Source organism: Orcinus orca, chromosome 5 (assembly GCF_937001465.1).
Source record: "Orcinus orca chromosome 5, mOrcOrc1.1, whole genome shotgun sequence".
NCBI classification, from domain to species: Eukaryota; Metazoa; Chordata; class Mammalia; order Artiodactyla; family Delphinidae; genus Orcinus; species Orcinus orca.
Genome location: NC_064563.1, coordinates 112,448,321 through 112,466,792, shown reverse-complemented (window position 1 = coordinate 112,466,792; position 18,472 = coordinate 112,448,321).

Here is an 18,472-nt window from a genome sequence, read left to right as displayed (position 1 = left end):
GAAAATAAAGATATTAAAATGCATCAAACTGAAATGAAAAATAAATTATTTTCCTTGTAGATAAGTATAGGTAAGCATATGCTTTTGTAATTAGCTTTTTAAAATAGATACACCAAATCAAAAGCAGATTCCATACACAGGTCTCTACCTAATAAATAGCCTATTTTGTAGGGAGGTCAGCACACATGGGAAATGATAAGTCCTAAAGATCAAATTACTCCTTCTTCTCTGTTGTGTAAAGTGTTCAAGCTGAAACTTGTCGGAGTATATTTCTATACTGTTGTTAGTTCAGTAGCATTAAAAAAACCTAGAAGTTTTTTAAATGTGGGAAGAGGATCCAATTACCCCATCTTAAATGTAAAAGCCTAGAAACCATAAAACTGAACGATTCAATAAATCAACTGAAGAAACCTGCCAAGAGGATATATTAGTGACTTATTCATCTTTAAGCATATATAAAAGACTGGACTCTAGGGATGTTGTCATAAAAAGGAATTTTCTAGTATACTCATCAATCCAACTATTATTTTTTCCCCACTTTAGACATTTTCTACTATACATTCAGGACTTAGATATGTGATGAGCTTGACTGATGTTGTTAGGTAATCTTCTCCCCTCTGGCCTCACATATCACCATGTTAAATTTCTCTAAGTTGTACATTTGGGGGAACATTGGAAGAGATCATTTTAATTTTGCTAATATCATTGTATGTGTTTGATTCTCTAGCAGTGCATTATTCATCACATAAAATTTGATCCAGGGAAACACATACCAATCTGTAGAGTGGGTAGCATGTTAAAAAAGAAAAAAAAAAGCATGAGAAATACTGCCAAGAGTACATATTCAGTTTAGAGCAGCATTTAAGTGGTTCCAAACACTCATTTGCTTTCATCTTCATTTTATTTTATTTATTTATTTATTTATTTATTTATTTATTTATTTATTTATTTATTTATTTTTAAGATGTTGGGGGTAGGAGTTTATTAATTAATTAATTTATTTTTGCTGTGTTGGGTCTTCGTTTCTGTGCGTGGGCTTTCTCTAGTTGCAGCGAACGGGGGCCACTCTTCATCGCGGTACGCTGGCCTCTCACTATCGCAGCCTCTCTTGTTGCGGAGCACAGGCTCCAGACGCGCAGGCTCAGTAGTTGTGGCTCACGGGCCCAGTTGCTCCGCGGCATGTGGGATCCTCCCAGACCAGGGCTCGAACCCGTATCCCCTGCATTGGCAAGCGGACTCTCAAAACTGCACCATCAGGGAAGCCCTTTATTTTATTATCTTTATTGGAGTATAATTGCTTTACAATTATGTGTGTTAGTTTCTGCTTTATAAAGTGTCTGCTTTAGAACAAAGTGAATCAGCTATACATACACATATATCCCCATATCTCTTCCCTCTTGCGTATCCCTCCCACCCTCCTTATCCCACCCCTCTAAGTGGACATAAAGCACTGAGCTGATCTCCCTGTGCTATGTGGCTGCTTCCCACTAGCTATCTATTTTACATTTGGTAGTATATATAAGTCCATGCCACTCTCTCACTTTGTCACAGCTTACCCTTCCCCCTCCCCATGTTCTCAGGTCCATTCTCTACATCTGCCTCTTTATTCCTGTCCTGCCCCTAGGCTCTTCATAACCTTTTTTTTTCTTTTTAATCATCAGTTGTGGGATACCTTATATGGAGATTTCAGTGTTTCTCAGTTTGATACATTGCCCAGTTTTCCTTTTGAACTCATTCATGTATTAAGGCTGATCGAGTGTTCTGCAGATAAAATTTTGGTGCTTTGAGTCATTCTTTAAATAAAATACAGGAACTTTCCTTGAAGTGACATAAAAATAAACTTTGAGGTGTGAATTTTTTTAAAATTTATTTTCCTCCCAATCTCTTCGTGTTACCACAAACCACAGGAAACAAAATCACAAATTTTTAATTTTGCAGAGAGAATAAGCGAGTAGTGGGGTTTTTTGTCCAAGGCTAACTCTATTGTTCTTTCTCTCTCCACTCAGGCTTTATTATTTAAACACCCCCAATTTGATTGAGAAGTGTGATTTCCAGTTATTGCTCAAATAAAATGCCCATCGATAATAACACAATTTGTTCCGAGTTTTAACTTTAAGAATAAAATCATAATGATGTCTTGAGGTACGGCAATTTCATCATTTAATTTTTTTCCCCTGTTAAGGTAGTGAAACAAATAAAGGAGAATCTTATAATAACTTATGAAATTTGTTGTTCATAAATTTGCAAGAACCAGACTTACTATAATGATGCATGGTTGTCTGAACTTCTTATTTTGATAGTTTCAGAAATTATGATGTTTTCATGATACAAAATTATTAGTTCTTCTGGTGGAATACATTTTTGTACAAATCCAAAAATCTTTTGAGTCCATTAGAAAATATATTAAATGGCCCTTTAATTTGTCTTTTGCTTTTGAACACATTTTTCTCTCAATTATAGTTTTACCAGTGTCCTTACTAAAACACTGAATACATCACACTAAAACTATACTTTAATGACAAATGTTCAACAATTAATTCTAAGTGATCTATTTTGCTATTCAATATATACTCTGTACTTGACATTCTGCTATGTAGTCTAAGGGATATATTTATGTTCAAATTATAGAGATAAAATAACATACAAAAGGCTAATATTAATCAGAACAGGAATCCATATTAAGATTCCAAATTTGTAATATCAATATTAGAGAAGTCTTCATGGAGGAGTTAAACACTGCTGTCATAAAAATACAAAACGCTTGCTCAAATTTTATTAACATAAAATGAGGCACAATCTTATAATCCTTTACTACCCAGATCATTGAAGTAACTCTGAAAGTGTCTCCTTGATAATTTTTACCTCCTATTCATTCTCTACACCACTTCTAGGGGTGTTAAAGATCAAAAATGATCCTGCCATGTTGTTTTAAGTACTCTGTTGTCTGTCTGCTATTTGATAAAATCCAAACTCTAAGGTGAAAAATATAAAGGTATTTGCATCTTACTGCAGCCTAAAATTTTACTTCTGTTCATGTGCAATTCTTCTACTGACTCCTGAAGACTCAGCTCAAATGGCATTTCCACTGATAAACCTTGCCTGGCTCCACAAGCTAGGTTTTGTGACTGTCTTCAGTTTCTCAACTTTTGAGCAAGACCTATATTACAGTACCTAATATATTATATGCTAACGTATGAACATATGTATACATTTCCTTGATTTCAAGGACCATCAGTGGTACAGAATGACTGTGAACATATTTACCTTCCTATTACTCTTGGACTTCTCCTTATTATCTAACATCTTAGTAAATACTGTATCTTCCTGCAATGGCCTGGTTGGTGGGAACAAGTTGTTCTTTAAAGTTGGCTCAGATCAAGGCTGAGAGGAATGAAGATCAAGATACAAGGAAGAAGAAAGTACTGTACTGTAATATTGTCTACTTTCAATTTTGCCTGCTTTCATAGCACTGTATGTAGAATCTGGAGAGCTGTGAGAAGTAATCTAAATATTCAAAAATTCCATAAAAGACACTTTAAGAGCATATTTGTTATTTTAAAATATCAATTGAGTATGATATTCTGTTACTATTTTATTTTGAAGACTTTCAATTAGCCCTCAAATTTTCAAAGCAGAGCTTATGACTAATATGAATTTGGAACATGAGATTTAAAAGTAAAATACCTTTTTAAAGTATTTTAAAGGGTATCTCATTGTGAGAAAGTTCCTCATAAAGAACTGAACGTAAAGAACCTGATCTTAAAATTTGGGAAGGTGGGGCTTCCCTGGTGGTGCAGTGGTTGAGAGTCTGCCTGCCGATGCAGGGGACACGGGTTCATGCCCCGGTCTGGGAAGATCCCACATGCCGTGGAGCGGCTGGGCCCGTGAGCCATGGCTGCTGGGCCTGCGCGTCCGGAGCCTGTGCTCTGCAATGGGAGAGGCCACGACAATGAGAGGCCTGCGTACTGCAAAAAAAAAAAGAAAGAAGAAAAGAAAAAAAAAATTGGGGAAGGTGTATTTTCTCTTATCAAGGTCTAGTCAACTAACTCCCATTCCTGAAATAAAATAGTGAACAGCCAACTAAAAATCAATTCACCATGTCTGAGGCTGCCAGCTCCAGAACAAGCAAGAGCAGACATAATATGATTATGAGGACTCAGAGCATTCAGGATGTACAGCTGAATCCCACATAAATTGCCAGCCAAAGGGAAATGTTGCTGGATGCCTTCCTAACAGGGATTTACAACAATTGAGCTTTTCGATATGTATTTCTGTAGTGTGGTGGATCCAAAGTCCAAAAATGAGGCTTTCATAGTCACAAATTCTGCCAACACTTTAGCTCATTACCTCTACAAGACTTCGATAATTACAACATTAATATTGTTGGGCATTTAGTACATTAAAGCATTTGCCACTGTTATGAAGATTTTCCTGGAAAAAAAATGACTGAAATCATCCCTATTTATATAAAATTGACACCTGAAAATAAATGCTTTTTATGATGTGATGCAATGCATTGGTGCAAAAAGATATCCAGCAGGATTAATTTAATACTGTTTACAGCAGTATCTGGCAAAAAACTTAAAAAATAAGAACAAAAGAATTTTTTTTAATTTCCCCCTGATTTATGAAAAAATATGAATTTTTATAAGCATGTAGATATGAAAATCACATTTAGTGTATACACACACACACAGATTTAATACATATATACCCAGAATTCCTTTATTGTACAATAGAAAAATATCATTCCTTTAATCAGGAACATGAGGGTTATCCTCTGCATATGGCCAGCATAGATAAACCTGTTAAACTGAATCTACTTAGGCAGTTTCTGTCAGAGAACATAGTTTTGCATTGTGTACATCAGCTAAACAGCCATAAGGGACACCACTAGGCTCTGAGTCAAGAGAAATAGGACAAAAATGACTAGTCACAGATTTTGGTAGCAGATACCAGGAAGATGCACAGGAATAGGAATATTCCTCAGCAGACCTAAGTTGGAAGAGGAATAAAACTTCCCCCACAACAGAGAACACAAGCAAGATGAAACCATTGATGCAGCAGCCCCACATCTAATGACAAGGGGTCAGAAAACTTTCCCTACACCAAGAAAAGTTTCATCATCTCTTTAGGGACTTGAATATTGAACTGGTCAAATAGTTATCCAAAATATTTTTGGATAATGAAATTGAGTGAGGTATTACGTAGCAAGTTTTTCAGGCATGAGAAGGATGACTGAAATCCTTAGCATATTGTACTACTAAAATAAGAAATACTTAGACTGTTAATGTGTAATTATTTTCATAATTTGTATTCCTATGGTTCTATATGTCCTTGCATTTTTAATATGCAATAGTACCTTTCACATAGAAAAATACCAGCCACCTGTTTTGTCCCAAGAATGACTTTGCCATGAGTGTACTACTTTAGCTTTTTCTCATGTTTCCTAGGCAACAAAGGTACAGAAGTTTTATGTCTTTGGCTTTTAACACCAAGAAAGCAATTTTTTCCCCAATTGAGTCCAATGAGAAAAAAGCCCCTTTATTTGGCAGACATTATTATATACTTTGGCACTTCCTATAAGTTATTCTTCTATATCTTCCTTGGGGCAGCCACCTGGCATTGTGCTGTTAAATAATTTACACCCATTATGAAACAGAATACAATCTGACTCATAGTATTTCCCAACCATGCAATAATAAAGCATGTTAACAGCAGGATTGTTCGGTGTCAAAATTCATGATTTCTTAGCTTCTATGTCGGTATTAGCTGAAGGTATAATTACTTCTGTAAAAGTCCCACCTTGATGTATCTTTACATCATCTTCAGAACAACAGTATAGTGATCTTGAAAGAGCTCCTATCTGTGCGGAAAGACCCAGATCATCATAACACGTGATTTGATGTCATTTTTGCTTTCAGAGTCATACTTTTTCTATTACAAAAATGAAGTGTATAAACTACACCCTTTATAGGAAAATTGTACTGATATGTTTAAAAAGATGTGAAAATAGAGACTTTAGACTACTGATCTGTCAACCTTAAAATAAAACAGCCAGAGTTATTTTACCAGCAAAATGAGTTTATCAGCAGCTAAGGCTGCGCGTCTGGAGCCTGTGCTCCACAATGGGAGAGGCCACAACAGTGAGAGGCCTGCGTACCGCAAAATAAAATAAAATAAAATAAAGTCTGTAAGAATTAACTATTTTGTAAAGAATTAGTAGTTTTTAAAATCAGATTATTGAGAAGAATTTATATACAATAAAAGTTACCATTCTTGTGTAGAAGTCTATGAGTTTTGACAAATATTGATATTCCTTACTTAAATAGTAAGGAAATAGATACTCTGACCTTGAGTGAATTTGAGAATGTCTGACTTTATTTTCTTGTTATAAATCTTTGATGTAATAGTCATGGCTCCTTCATGGAATTTCTATCAGAATTATAATAGAAAATGAATGGAAAAAGACCAAACTCGATGTTTTAAATAAATAAATGGATGCTGACCTCTGCTGCCTCCTGCCAATTCAATTCAAGAGTAAGAGAAATAGGGGCTTCCCTGGTGGTGCAGTGGTTGGGAGTCTGCCTGCCGATGCAGAGGACGCAGGTTTGTGCCCCGGTCCGGGAAGATCCCACATGCCACGGAGCAGCTGGGCCCGTGAGCCATGGCTGCTAAGCCTGTGCGTCTGGAGCCTGTGCTCCACAATGGGAGAGACCACAGCAGTGAGAGGCCCGCCTACCGCAAAAAAAAAAAAAAAAAAAAAAAGAGTAAGAGAAATAAATAACTCATCATTCATTCATATATTCATTCATCTAGTCATTAAAAATACTAATTGAGGGAATTCTGTGTGCTAACTATGCTAGCTGCTGAAAATTCAATGATAAACAAAACAGACTTTAAAAAGTAATAAAGCTATAAAGGCAAGAACAGAATTTCATGAGATAAAATAACAGAGATCTCCAAATTTAGATTTGTAAGTTAGAGGATAACTTCTCTGAGAAGTAATGTTTGACTTAATACTTAGTGAATTATCAAGTTTTAGCCACCCATAGAGATATACAATAGTAATGGGATGACAATATCAGATACAGGAAATAATATATGATGTCCCTTCCTGAGAAAGAGTATAAAGAATTGATGGGAGACCAGCAGGACTAAAGAGTGTGATAGAAGAATAATTTGAAGCTGAAGTAAAGGTAAACCAAACTATGCAAAACCCTGTAGATCTATGGACCTGGCTCTTTGTTAGAATATGAATGATTGGAACTTTCTTGTGGCCAGTCTTTTCAAGAAATGCAGGCCTACTCTATGATGCTCAGCTTGGAGGAGGGTCAAAGAACCCCAATTCAAGGCTAAGTATCATTAAGCTTTTTAACTCATGCTGACTACTCTAATAATTGGACATGAAAATGCTGTATGGGGGTATATGAAGGAACATTTGAGGGCACTGTGGATGGAGCTGCTCAGAGAATGGACGAGCATACTCTGCTTACTGCTCCAGGGTCAGGTAGATAACCTCACATGACTTTAACCAGTCAGTATATTGGGACCATGTTCTTTCATGGTTCAAGCAGCTCACTGAGTGTCATTCATTTGCTAAGTTGAAAATCCCTAAATTTGGTTTGAGAGTAATCACTCCCTGTTGACTTTCCTATACATAGCCAAAAATGATATAGATCAACATCTAGGCTGATGGCTCTGAAGCTGCTGATACATCAGTTAGCCAACTAATGCTTGTAAACCATGACAACTGCCTCTTCAAACTTGTCATAATGGCCTGGTCATGATAATGGTAAGTGAAGGCAAGGTTGAAGTAGGGCATCTTAACCTTTTCCAAATGTGATGCTGAGGAATACTGTATTCTTTAATTACAAACTTTATTTTAACTAGTCAGTCCTAATAAATGTTACTTTGATTCTCTTGGCAGCCAAGATGGAAAAGTAGGAAGACTATGAGCTCACCTCTTCCAAAGGGCACACAAAAGTTACAAGTATTTGCAGAGCAACTATTGATGAGAAAGACCAAAATATACCAGAAAAGATCTTATACAGCTAAAGATATAAAGACAGAAACACAACAAGACAGTAAGAGGGGAAGAGACATGATATAGTCAAGAACCATAGCTCCTGGTGGGTGACCAACAAATGGGAGGATAAATGGTTCTCCCAAAGGATAAGGGGCTCCTAGCCCCACACCAGGATCACCAGCCCAGGAGGTTCCTTCATGAGGAAGATGAACCCCCAGAACATTTGGCGTTGAAGGCCAGTGAGGCTTATTTTCAGGAGAGCCAGAGGGCTATGAGAAATAGAGACTCCTCTATTTAAGGATGCACACAAAATCTCAGCCCACTCTCACCAGTTTTATTCAATGTATAATAGTATTGGAAGTCATAGCCACAGCAATCAGACAAAATAAGGAATCCAAATTGGAAAGGAAGTAGTAAAACTGTCATTGTTTGCAGATGACATGATACTATACATAGAAAATAATAAGCACACCACCAAAATACTACTAGAACTCATCAATGAATTCAATAAAGCTTCAGGATACAAAATTAATGTACAGAAATCTGTTTTCTCTATACACTAGTAACAAACTATCAGAAAGAGATATAAAGAAAACAATCCCATTTACATTCAGTTCCAAAAGAATAAAAAAAGCAAAAGAAAAACCTAGGAATAAATCTAACTAAGGAGGTAAAATACCTGTACACAAAAAACCTTAAGACACTAATAAAATTTGAAGATGACACAGATAGAAATTTATACCATGTTAATGGATTCAAAGAATTAATATTGTTAAAATGACCATATTACCCAAAGCAATCCACAGATTCAATGCAATTCCTATAAAATGACAGTTTTCACAAAACTAGAGCAAATAATTCTAAAATTTGTATGGAAGCACAAAAGACCTTGAATAGCCAAAACAATCTGAGAAAGAAGAACAAAGCTGGAGGTTTCATGCTACCAGATCTCAACCTATACTACAAAGCTACAGTAATCAAAACAGTATGGTACTGGCACTAAAATAGACACATAGATCAATGGAATAGAATAGAGAGTTCAAAAATAAAACTAAACTTATATGGGCAATTAATGTATGACAAAGGAGGCCAGAATATACAATGGGGAAAAGACAGCCTCGTCTATAAATTGTGTTGAGAAAACTGGACAGCTTCATACAAAGCAATCATACTGGACTACTGTCTCACATCATGTACAAAAATTAATTCAAAATGGGTAAAAGACTTACATGTAAGACTTGAAACCATAAAGTTTCTAGAAGAAAACATAGGCATATACTCTTGGACATCAGTCTTAACAATTTTTTTTTAAATATGTCTTCTCAAGCAAGGGAAACAAAAGCAAAAATAAACAAGTGAGACTACATCAAACTAAAAAGCTTTTGCACAGCAAAGAAAGCTATCAACAGAAAAAAGGCTGCCAACTGAACGGGAGAAGATATTTGCAAATAATATATCTGATAAGGTGTTAATATCCAAAATATACAAAGAACTCATACAATTCAGTATCAAAAAAACAAACTCAATTAAGAAATGAGCAAAGGATCTGAATAGACATTTTTCTATACTCTACACACAAAAAATGAATAGATGTTTTAGAATTGATGACTATGTGTACAGAAAAATCTGCCAGGAAAATTTACTGTGGGACTAACCAGAAAAACTAAGAAAAGCAGGGTGATAAAGGAAAGAGATATAAGATCAAGGGAGGCTTTTAAGTGGGAAACAGAGGAAATTCACATGATCCAGTTGTAGGGGGCATCTTGAACATGTAGGCAAAATGGGCAAAAATTGAAGATGTGAATTCATTAGGAAGACAAGAGAGGATGGGGTGAAGAGCAAATGTGAAGGAATTGGCCTCCACTAGGAAGAGGGATCCTTTCTCTTTCCTAAAAACAGAAAAAAATAAAAATAAAGCCTGAGATATATGGATCTAAGTACTAGACTTTCTATTAGAGAAATGAGGGAGCTCCCATCTGATTGCTTCTATTTCTTACAATGAGTTCTGTGGCAATACCATCAGCTGAACATGTGTGTTGGGGACGTTAGAAATAACTAAGATGTTTGACAGCAGAAAAAACATAATACAGAGTCTCTAGGGATAGTGAGAAAGTAAGTTAGACAGGATTGAATTCCCTACCTTTCAACTAGTTTCAAAGAAATGATTAGCCAGGATCACCCCTTTTAGGAAGGTACAAGTTATGTCACTTGGGAATACAAACTTATGTTATAGGTCTACTCCAAGAGAAATAAAACATAGATATCAGATATAGTGTGGTAGTCTAGATAAGAAGAGAAAATGTGCTACTAGGTTCCACCACTTACTGGCTGCATTATTTGGACAAGTTATATAACCTCTAAGTTTAAAATTTCCCATATGAAAATTTAAAATAATAATAAAATCTATGAGTTGATGTATTAAAAGTCTTAATGTGTGTAAAACATTTGGCATAAAGCGTGGTACATAATGGGATTTCAGCAATGGTTCTGGTGAGGGTAGTAATAGAAATAGTAGTAATAGTTTTAGAGCCACATGATAAGGACAGCGAAAAAAAGCAGAATACATCATAATCTGTTCTCCAGCTCATTATTCAAGCAAATCACTACTGTGTTATCTGTTCACATCCCTTCTTTCTAGACATGGGCCTTTATACCAACCTTGCCTGTTATATTCCAGCCAGGCTGAACTACATACAGTATTCAAAAAAACACCGTGGTACCTTATACATATACACATTTGCACAAGGTTTTCCTTCTACCTGGAAATATAACCAGGAATATCAGCATCCGCACCAACACATACACACAAACACACACACATGCACACGCATACACACACACACACACACACACACACAAAACCGCCCCACTCTTCTTTTGCCAAAGGAGTACTTAATTTTTAAAATTCAATCAGTCATCTTTCCAAAAAGCCTTTCCTGAATGCAGGTTAGTGGCCATTCTTCTTTTCACTCCTCTGATACAGAGTGAATCATATAATATTGTATGTGTCTTTCCAATTACTTGTGAGCTCCCTGAGAGAAGAGGCAGTTTCTTCTATACATTAAGTGCTTTACACTGTTACTGACAAAAGAAGGGCTCCATATGTAGTCACCTAATGAATGCATGGGACCTATGAAAGTAGAGATATCTCCAGGCATACCTTAAGCAAAGCTTCAGAGACAGCAAATTTTGCATAAGAATAATTTGGGGATGAAAAGGCTGGAGTATTTCCAAGTGATTAAAACCCTACCAGGTGCACCATCAGCAATAACGGCGACAGTAGCAAAACCCCAAGTTGATTCCAGGTTTGTTAAGGAGAAGGATCTGCAATTCTGAAGGATAATAAAACACATGATATATAGGTGATATTGGTGCACAGGTGAAGGCGGGTAACGGTGGAACTTCCCAGGAATAAAAACTTCAGATCCCCAAATTCTTAATATCCAAATAAAATTAATGATGAAACAACCTCAAAAAAATTTTGGAGAGAGTGATTAGGGTATGGACATGCCCTTCTCTGATAGGAAATGTCATAGAAAATCACATGACAAGTAACATGGCATTTTGTGCAACTTTCATTTCGGGGTGATTTTTTCTGCTATTAGCAAATTTTATTTTCTGACTAACATTTAACCTATGTTCTGTTTGGGATTTGAAAGATTTCTTCTCATATGTTCATTTAATTGTTTTGTGGTACACTTTGGTGATAAATTTTGGGTGTATAGCTACTCTGCAGGTGGTTAATAGATTTCCCCATACTTACAAAGAGTTTTGCCTAAGATCACGCTATAATTTTGCCTCCCATGTTAACAAAATGCATTATCATTTCAATAATCCAATTCAGTGTGTTTCTTACAAGCAAAATCACAGATTTATCGAGCTATAAAAAGACAAATCAAGTAAATAAAAAGCTTTTGTCTCATCTACTGTATATTTTTTTAATAAGAATATAATAAGGATATGTGAGTTTGGTGTCATTTACTGTTATGGAGCAAAGGATGTCCATATTATTAAAAGCACTGTTTAAGTCATAGTACCTGATAAATAGTAAACTCCTTCCCATTGTCAATGCATAACATAGTTCCCCCTCTTTTAAATTTGTTTAATATGACTTGTTACAAGAAATATTCAGTGTTTTTTAAGCTTTTACCATGACTCAACCAACAATATTCTCTCATCTTTAATCTTAAGTAAAACTTCAGTGTCCTATATTTGCTTAGGTAGATGAAAGGACACTGCAGACGCACACTGAATTAACTGATTCTCAGATAAAATTTGTTTTGAATAAGGTCAATTCCTCCAGGTTGCCAGATGGTATTTTAGTGACCCTTTTGTTACATCAGTGGTATTGCAGAGCTGCCTGTCAATAAGGAAAGACACAAGGCTGTACCCTTTTAGAGGGAGGGACTGCTGTCAGTTCTTAAATACCATTAAAAGAGGGAAAACGAGAGGAATACTTCAAATAAACTTTGTTTAAAGAATTAATTGCACATATGCTAAAGTGAACTAGATTGTTCATCCATGAGAATTATAAATTCCAACTCGATTGAAAAATGTGACATTGCAGATATTCAAGGGTCTTTCAAAACATCAAGCTTCTTACATATCATTTAAGATGTCCTTGTGTGCCAAGAATACTGCTTTCAAGAAAAATTCTGTCTTATTGATCAAATAAAATTATTAGTATTTTTTAAAATTTGCATTCTACACTTGGTTTGTAAGTCATGGTAGATAGTTAAAAATGATTTCACATGTTTGGTCTCAAAATCCCTTAATCCATTAGGAATGTATTTTCATAGTCCAGAATCTATGTAGATTATAAATCAAACTGAAGTAATTTCTTTAGGAGAAGTGTCTAACCCCCCCACACACTAGTCAGTGCCTTCACTTTAGGTCAGTGAATTCAATTTGCTAAGGGTAATTTTCTAGGAAAAGTTAGGTAGCTAACATGTAATATCATCTGTCTTTCAGGTTTCTCATGTGTATCATCTCTTTATTTCTCAGAATAAAGTGCTCATTAGATCTCAGTTTTATAGATGAGGAAGCTGAGGTTTCAGGAGAATAAATGAATTGCTCAAAGTCACACAAGTAATACGTTTCATTGCTGAAATTTCAATATATGTTTTTGTCTGAGTTCAGGGACTATTCTCAGAAATCCCACTCCTAAGGTTTCTATGACAGTTATTAATTTAAGTCATAGGTTTAGGTTTTATTTCTTGAATATGTATTCTTGGCTCCTTTCTGGGTTGCCTGTTCACATTCTATCACATTCTCCAGGTCACTGCCTTGCATTTCTGAGTTGCACTATTTAATTAACCTGGTTAATACTGTAGAGGCCTGGTGTTACAGAGGCCTAACATTAATTACAAGCAAGGCAAAATATGACCAAATTGGGATTACTTTGGTGGATAAGTATGTTTGAATCTTCCCTTAAATCCTATGCAAAAGTCTGGTTTCACTTTCTCATGGTGGAAAAGAATTGCATGGCTCAGCAATTTTGTATAGAAACATTTTCATCTTTTTCTCCAATCATTCCACTAGTTAATTTAGAATGTTGTTATTTGTTTATTATGTTTTTATAGATCTCTGATAGGAACATATTCCCTCAAATAGGTAAGTTTTATTGATTTTAGAAGATCAAGTATACAATGCTGAACTTCCAACTTTTCAATTTGCCGTTGTATTTCACACTATAGAATACCTTGCATGTAACTTTGAGATAGAAGAACAGTTAGAAGAAGGTTTCTGCTCTGGCTTCCCCTATGAATTGATGGTGCATTAGCATACACTAATGAGAGAGAATGGACAGTAATTTGTGACTGTACCCCATTCTTATTCAAGTCTAGTCTGGAGCATTGCCCAACTCCCCTCCTGTGATGGACTCCATGCATTAATAAAACTTAATTTTCTCCTATTAAAATTTTCTATCTTTTTTAATTACTCAAAGGAGATATTTTTATTAGAATGACTGGTACTGATGACATTAGTTTCCTCCTCCTTTACAAATCCTAAGTGATCTCATTCAAACCCATGATTTAAACTCTTCTGCTTTCCAGAAAATGTATACTTATTGATTTTTAGAAACATACACCCATCATTCATGAGCCCAATTTGATACGCCTCTTAAAAGCTTCTACAAAGCTCTTTGTCTTCTTTAACTTCTATGTCCTTTTCTTTGTTTATTTGTTTTTTGTTTGTTTTGGTTTTAGCATAGAACAGGGAATGAGACACTTCTTTTGTATGAGTGTCCCTTAAAATTTATGACAAATAATGACATAGATGATTAGCATATGATTTGCCACACAGAATTACTATTGTTAGTAATCTGACTTCCCTTTGAAAATAGTCAAGCCATTGTTTTAAAAGAAAATTTTCAAGGTTGTTAATCTTTTTGTGGCACAAGATACTGTTGGAAAAATTCTCTTTGAATTTAAGAGAAAGCAATAGTTATTTTTTTAAGTGATCTCTCTGAGGATCTCCAAATGTTAGACCAGTTACATTGATTTGAAGAAGCCATGCCTTCATATATTAACTAATTATGCTCATTAAAAAGTAAAGGTCAATTATTTGACATGTATAAAATTTAGTTATGTTAGATGAATAAGTTCTACAGACCTGATGTGTAACATAGTGCCAATAATAATACAATATTGTGCACTTCTATATTTGTTAAAAGAATAGATCTCATGCTAAATATCTATACCACCAAAAAAAAAGGAAACATGAGGAAACCCTGGAAGAAGGTGTTGCATATGTGTACTACCTTGATTGTTGTGATGGCATTAAAGTTAATTGCATATATCCAAATTCATCAGTTGTACATACTAAATGTGTGCAGTCCTTTCTATGTCAATTATACCTCAATAAGTCTGTCTAAAAAAAACCAAAGGTAGAAAAAAAATAGGGTAAGATGGTGAAGTAAGAAGCACCAAGAATCTGTCTCTCCACCTACAACACTGCACTGGCAAAACAGATGTAATTATTTTGGAACTCTGGAATCTACTGAAAACTTGCAACTTCCAGAAGAAGGTTTAGATGGTAAATTGTGGTTAATTCTAGTCAATTTCAGCTCTTAGCACAGTAGCAGCTACTCTCCACCACCTTACCCCATGTCAGGCAGCTATGCATGCATTCCAGAAGCAGCTTACATGCAACTAGTAGGAGGCAGGATGGGCAAAAAGGACACTGCCCTTCAAATATCAGGATCTGTGCTCTCATCACTCATTGCTGCTTCTGATCTCAGAGGTACAAAGAGGCAGGCAGCCACTGTTATGCCTCCTCTCATGTGGCAAGCCCCTCCCCTTCTGGCTGAAGTGACTACACCAGGAGACATAAAAAACTGGTGCCTTAGTCTGCTTCATTTTAATCTTTTTTCCCCTTTTGGGAGCCAGACGTTAAAGATTAGGATATTCAAATCAACTGCACATATTGGGGAAATTAAAGAAAGTCACTATGTATGCCCAGGGAAAGGCATAGGCTCAGATAACTTGAGAAAACCTTAAGTTTACATCTCAGGCTGATACTTACAACAGAAAGAGCCCATAACAACTTAAAAAATAAATAAATGGATAAGTAAATAAATAAAGTGAAAAAAGAGCAAACTTGGGAATGGGGGAGCCTAACTAATTTCCAGAGCTAGTATATTATTAGGTTCATATGTCCAGTTTTCAGCAACAACAAAAGTCACAAGACATACAAAGAAACATGAATATAGTACAGTCAAAGGAAAATATAAGTCAAAAAAACCTTGCCCTGAAAAAGACCTGATGATGGATCTACTAGGCAAACACTTTAAAATGACTGTCTTAAAAATGTGCAAAAAAAAGGAAAATGTGGAGAAAGTCGATAAAACAACATATGAAAACATGAAAATAGCAATAAAGAGATAGAAACCTAAAAAGATACCAAAAAGAAATTCCAGAGTTGAAAAGTACAACTGAGATGAAAAATTTACTAGCAGCAATCAAAGACAGTTTTGAGCAAGCACAGTAAAGAATAAGTAAACTTAAAGGTAGAACAATGGAAATTATGGAGTCTAAGGAACAGAAAGGAAAAAGATTAAAGAAAAGTGAGCAGAGCATTAGGGATGTATGGGACACCATCTAGTAGATCAACATATATGTTATGAGACTCTCAGAAGGAGAAGAGAGAAAAGGGCAGAGAATATTTGAACACATAATGTCAGAAAACATCCCAAATTTGATGAAGGACATTAATGTAAACATTCAAGAAGCTAAAGAAACTTCAAGTAAGATGAACCCAAAGAGCTTCACATCAAGACATATTATAATCAAATTTTCAAAAGATAAAGAGAGAATTTTGAAAGTAGCAAGAGAGAAATGACTCATCACATACAAAGGATCCTCAAGAAAATTATAAGCAGATTTATCAACAGAAACATTGGAGGCTAGAAGGCAGTGAGCTAATATATTCAAAGTGCTAAAAGAAACAAACAAACAAAACACAGAAATGTCAACCAAGAATCCTATATCTGGCAAAACTTTCCTTCAAAAATAAAGAAGAAATTAAGATATGCCCAGATAAACAGAAGTTGAGGAATTTGTTGCTATTAGGCCTTCCATGCAGGAAATTCCAAAGAAGATCCTGAAGGTTAAAATAAAAGGACTCTAGAGAATAACTTGAGGTCATATGAAGAAATAAAGATCATAGTAAAGATAAATACAGACAATAACAAAATCTGGTATTATTTTAACAATGGTTTGTAAATCCATCTTTTGTTTTCTACATGATTTAAGAGACTAATATGTTAAAAAAATATTAGTCAAAAAGCTAGTATTATTGTCACTTTAGTTTGTTAATGTCACATGTTCTCTACATAATTCAACAGATTAATCTATTTAAAATAAAAATTAGTTTATGTTTGGGGGAACAATATATACAAAAATGTAATTCTGTGATATCAACAACTGAAAAAGGTGAGGACAGGGCTGTAAGGGAGCAGAGATTTTGTATGTTATTGAAGTCAATCTAGCATAAATTCAAGTTAGTGTTATAACTTTAGGATGTTAAATGTAAGCTCCATGGTAATCACAATGAGAACAGCTTTAGAATATACACAAAAGGAAATGAGAAATAAATATAAACATTTCACTGCAAAAAATTCAACTAAATACAAAAGAAGACAGGAATATAGTAAAAGTATAGAAAAAGCTATGACATATGGAAAATAAATACAAGACATATGGAAAATAATAGAAGTATGTCCAGCCTTATCAGTAATTACTTTAAATGTAAAATAATTAAATCAAATCAAAAGACAGAGTTTGGCAAAATGGCTATAAAAACATAATCTGACTGTATGTTGTCTAGAAGAGACTCACTTTAGATCCAAAGACACAAAGGGGTTTGTGGATGAAAAAGGTTGCCTGCCATATCAGCAAACAAAGGATGTTGTGGCCTTCGAGCCATTAGCCACTACCTCCCTCCCCACCCTTCTTAAGGGTGATCCTGAGGGAACCCAGGATGCAGACAAATGGGAAGTCCACTACCAAGCCCTTAGCCACTGCAGCCACCCCCAATGGTGCACCCTGGGGAGACTCAGGATGGGAAAGAACAGGGTACTGGCCTTAGATAGCTAAGGTACATATAAAAGGGATGATTTCAATCAGCCCAGACTCTTGCATCTTTCCATACGTTGAAAAGTGCTAAATTCATTAACTTGAGATATCTGGTTTCTTTAATTAACAGTAATCTTTTGATGTTCTGACTACCTGGTCTTTGTTTCAAAACTCCTATATATCCGACTGTTCCATTACCTCTTTGGAGCAGTACCTCAGAGCTATCTGAGAGGCTGCTTCCCAGGCTTGAAGTTCTCAGAAAGTCCACTGAATACAACATAATTCTCAACTTTTCGGTTGTGCATTTTTTTTCAGTCAACAGGTTGAAAGAATGGAAAAAGATATTCCATGCAAATAATAACTCAAAAAGAGCATGAGTGGCTACATGGATATCAAATAAAATAAACTTTAAATCAAATAACTACAAGAGACAAAGAGGTATATTATATATTAATAAAATGTTTAAATCAGCAAGAAGATATAATAATTATAAACATTTAATTAAAAAAAACACCTAAATATATGAAGAAAACAATGACAGAATTAAAGGGATAAAGTCCCACAGTAACAGTTATAGACTTTATTATTCCACTCTCTATAATGGATAAAACACCAAGCTAGAAGATAATTGAGGAAACAGAGGACTTGAATAACACAGTAATCCAACTAGATCTTAGAGACAAATACAGAACACTCACCCCAAGAGCAACAGAATACAAATATTCTCAAGGTCCCATGAGACATTTTCCAAGATAGACCATACGTTAGGTCACAAGTTAAGTCTCAATGGATTTAAAAAGGCAAACATCATGCAAAGCATATTCTCCAACTATGGTGGGATGAAGTTAGAAACAAATAAATGAAG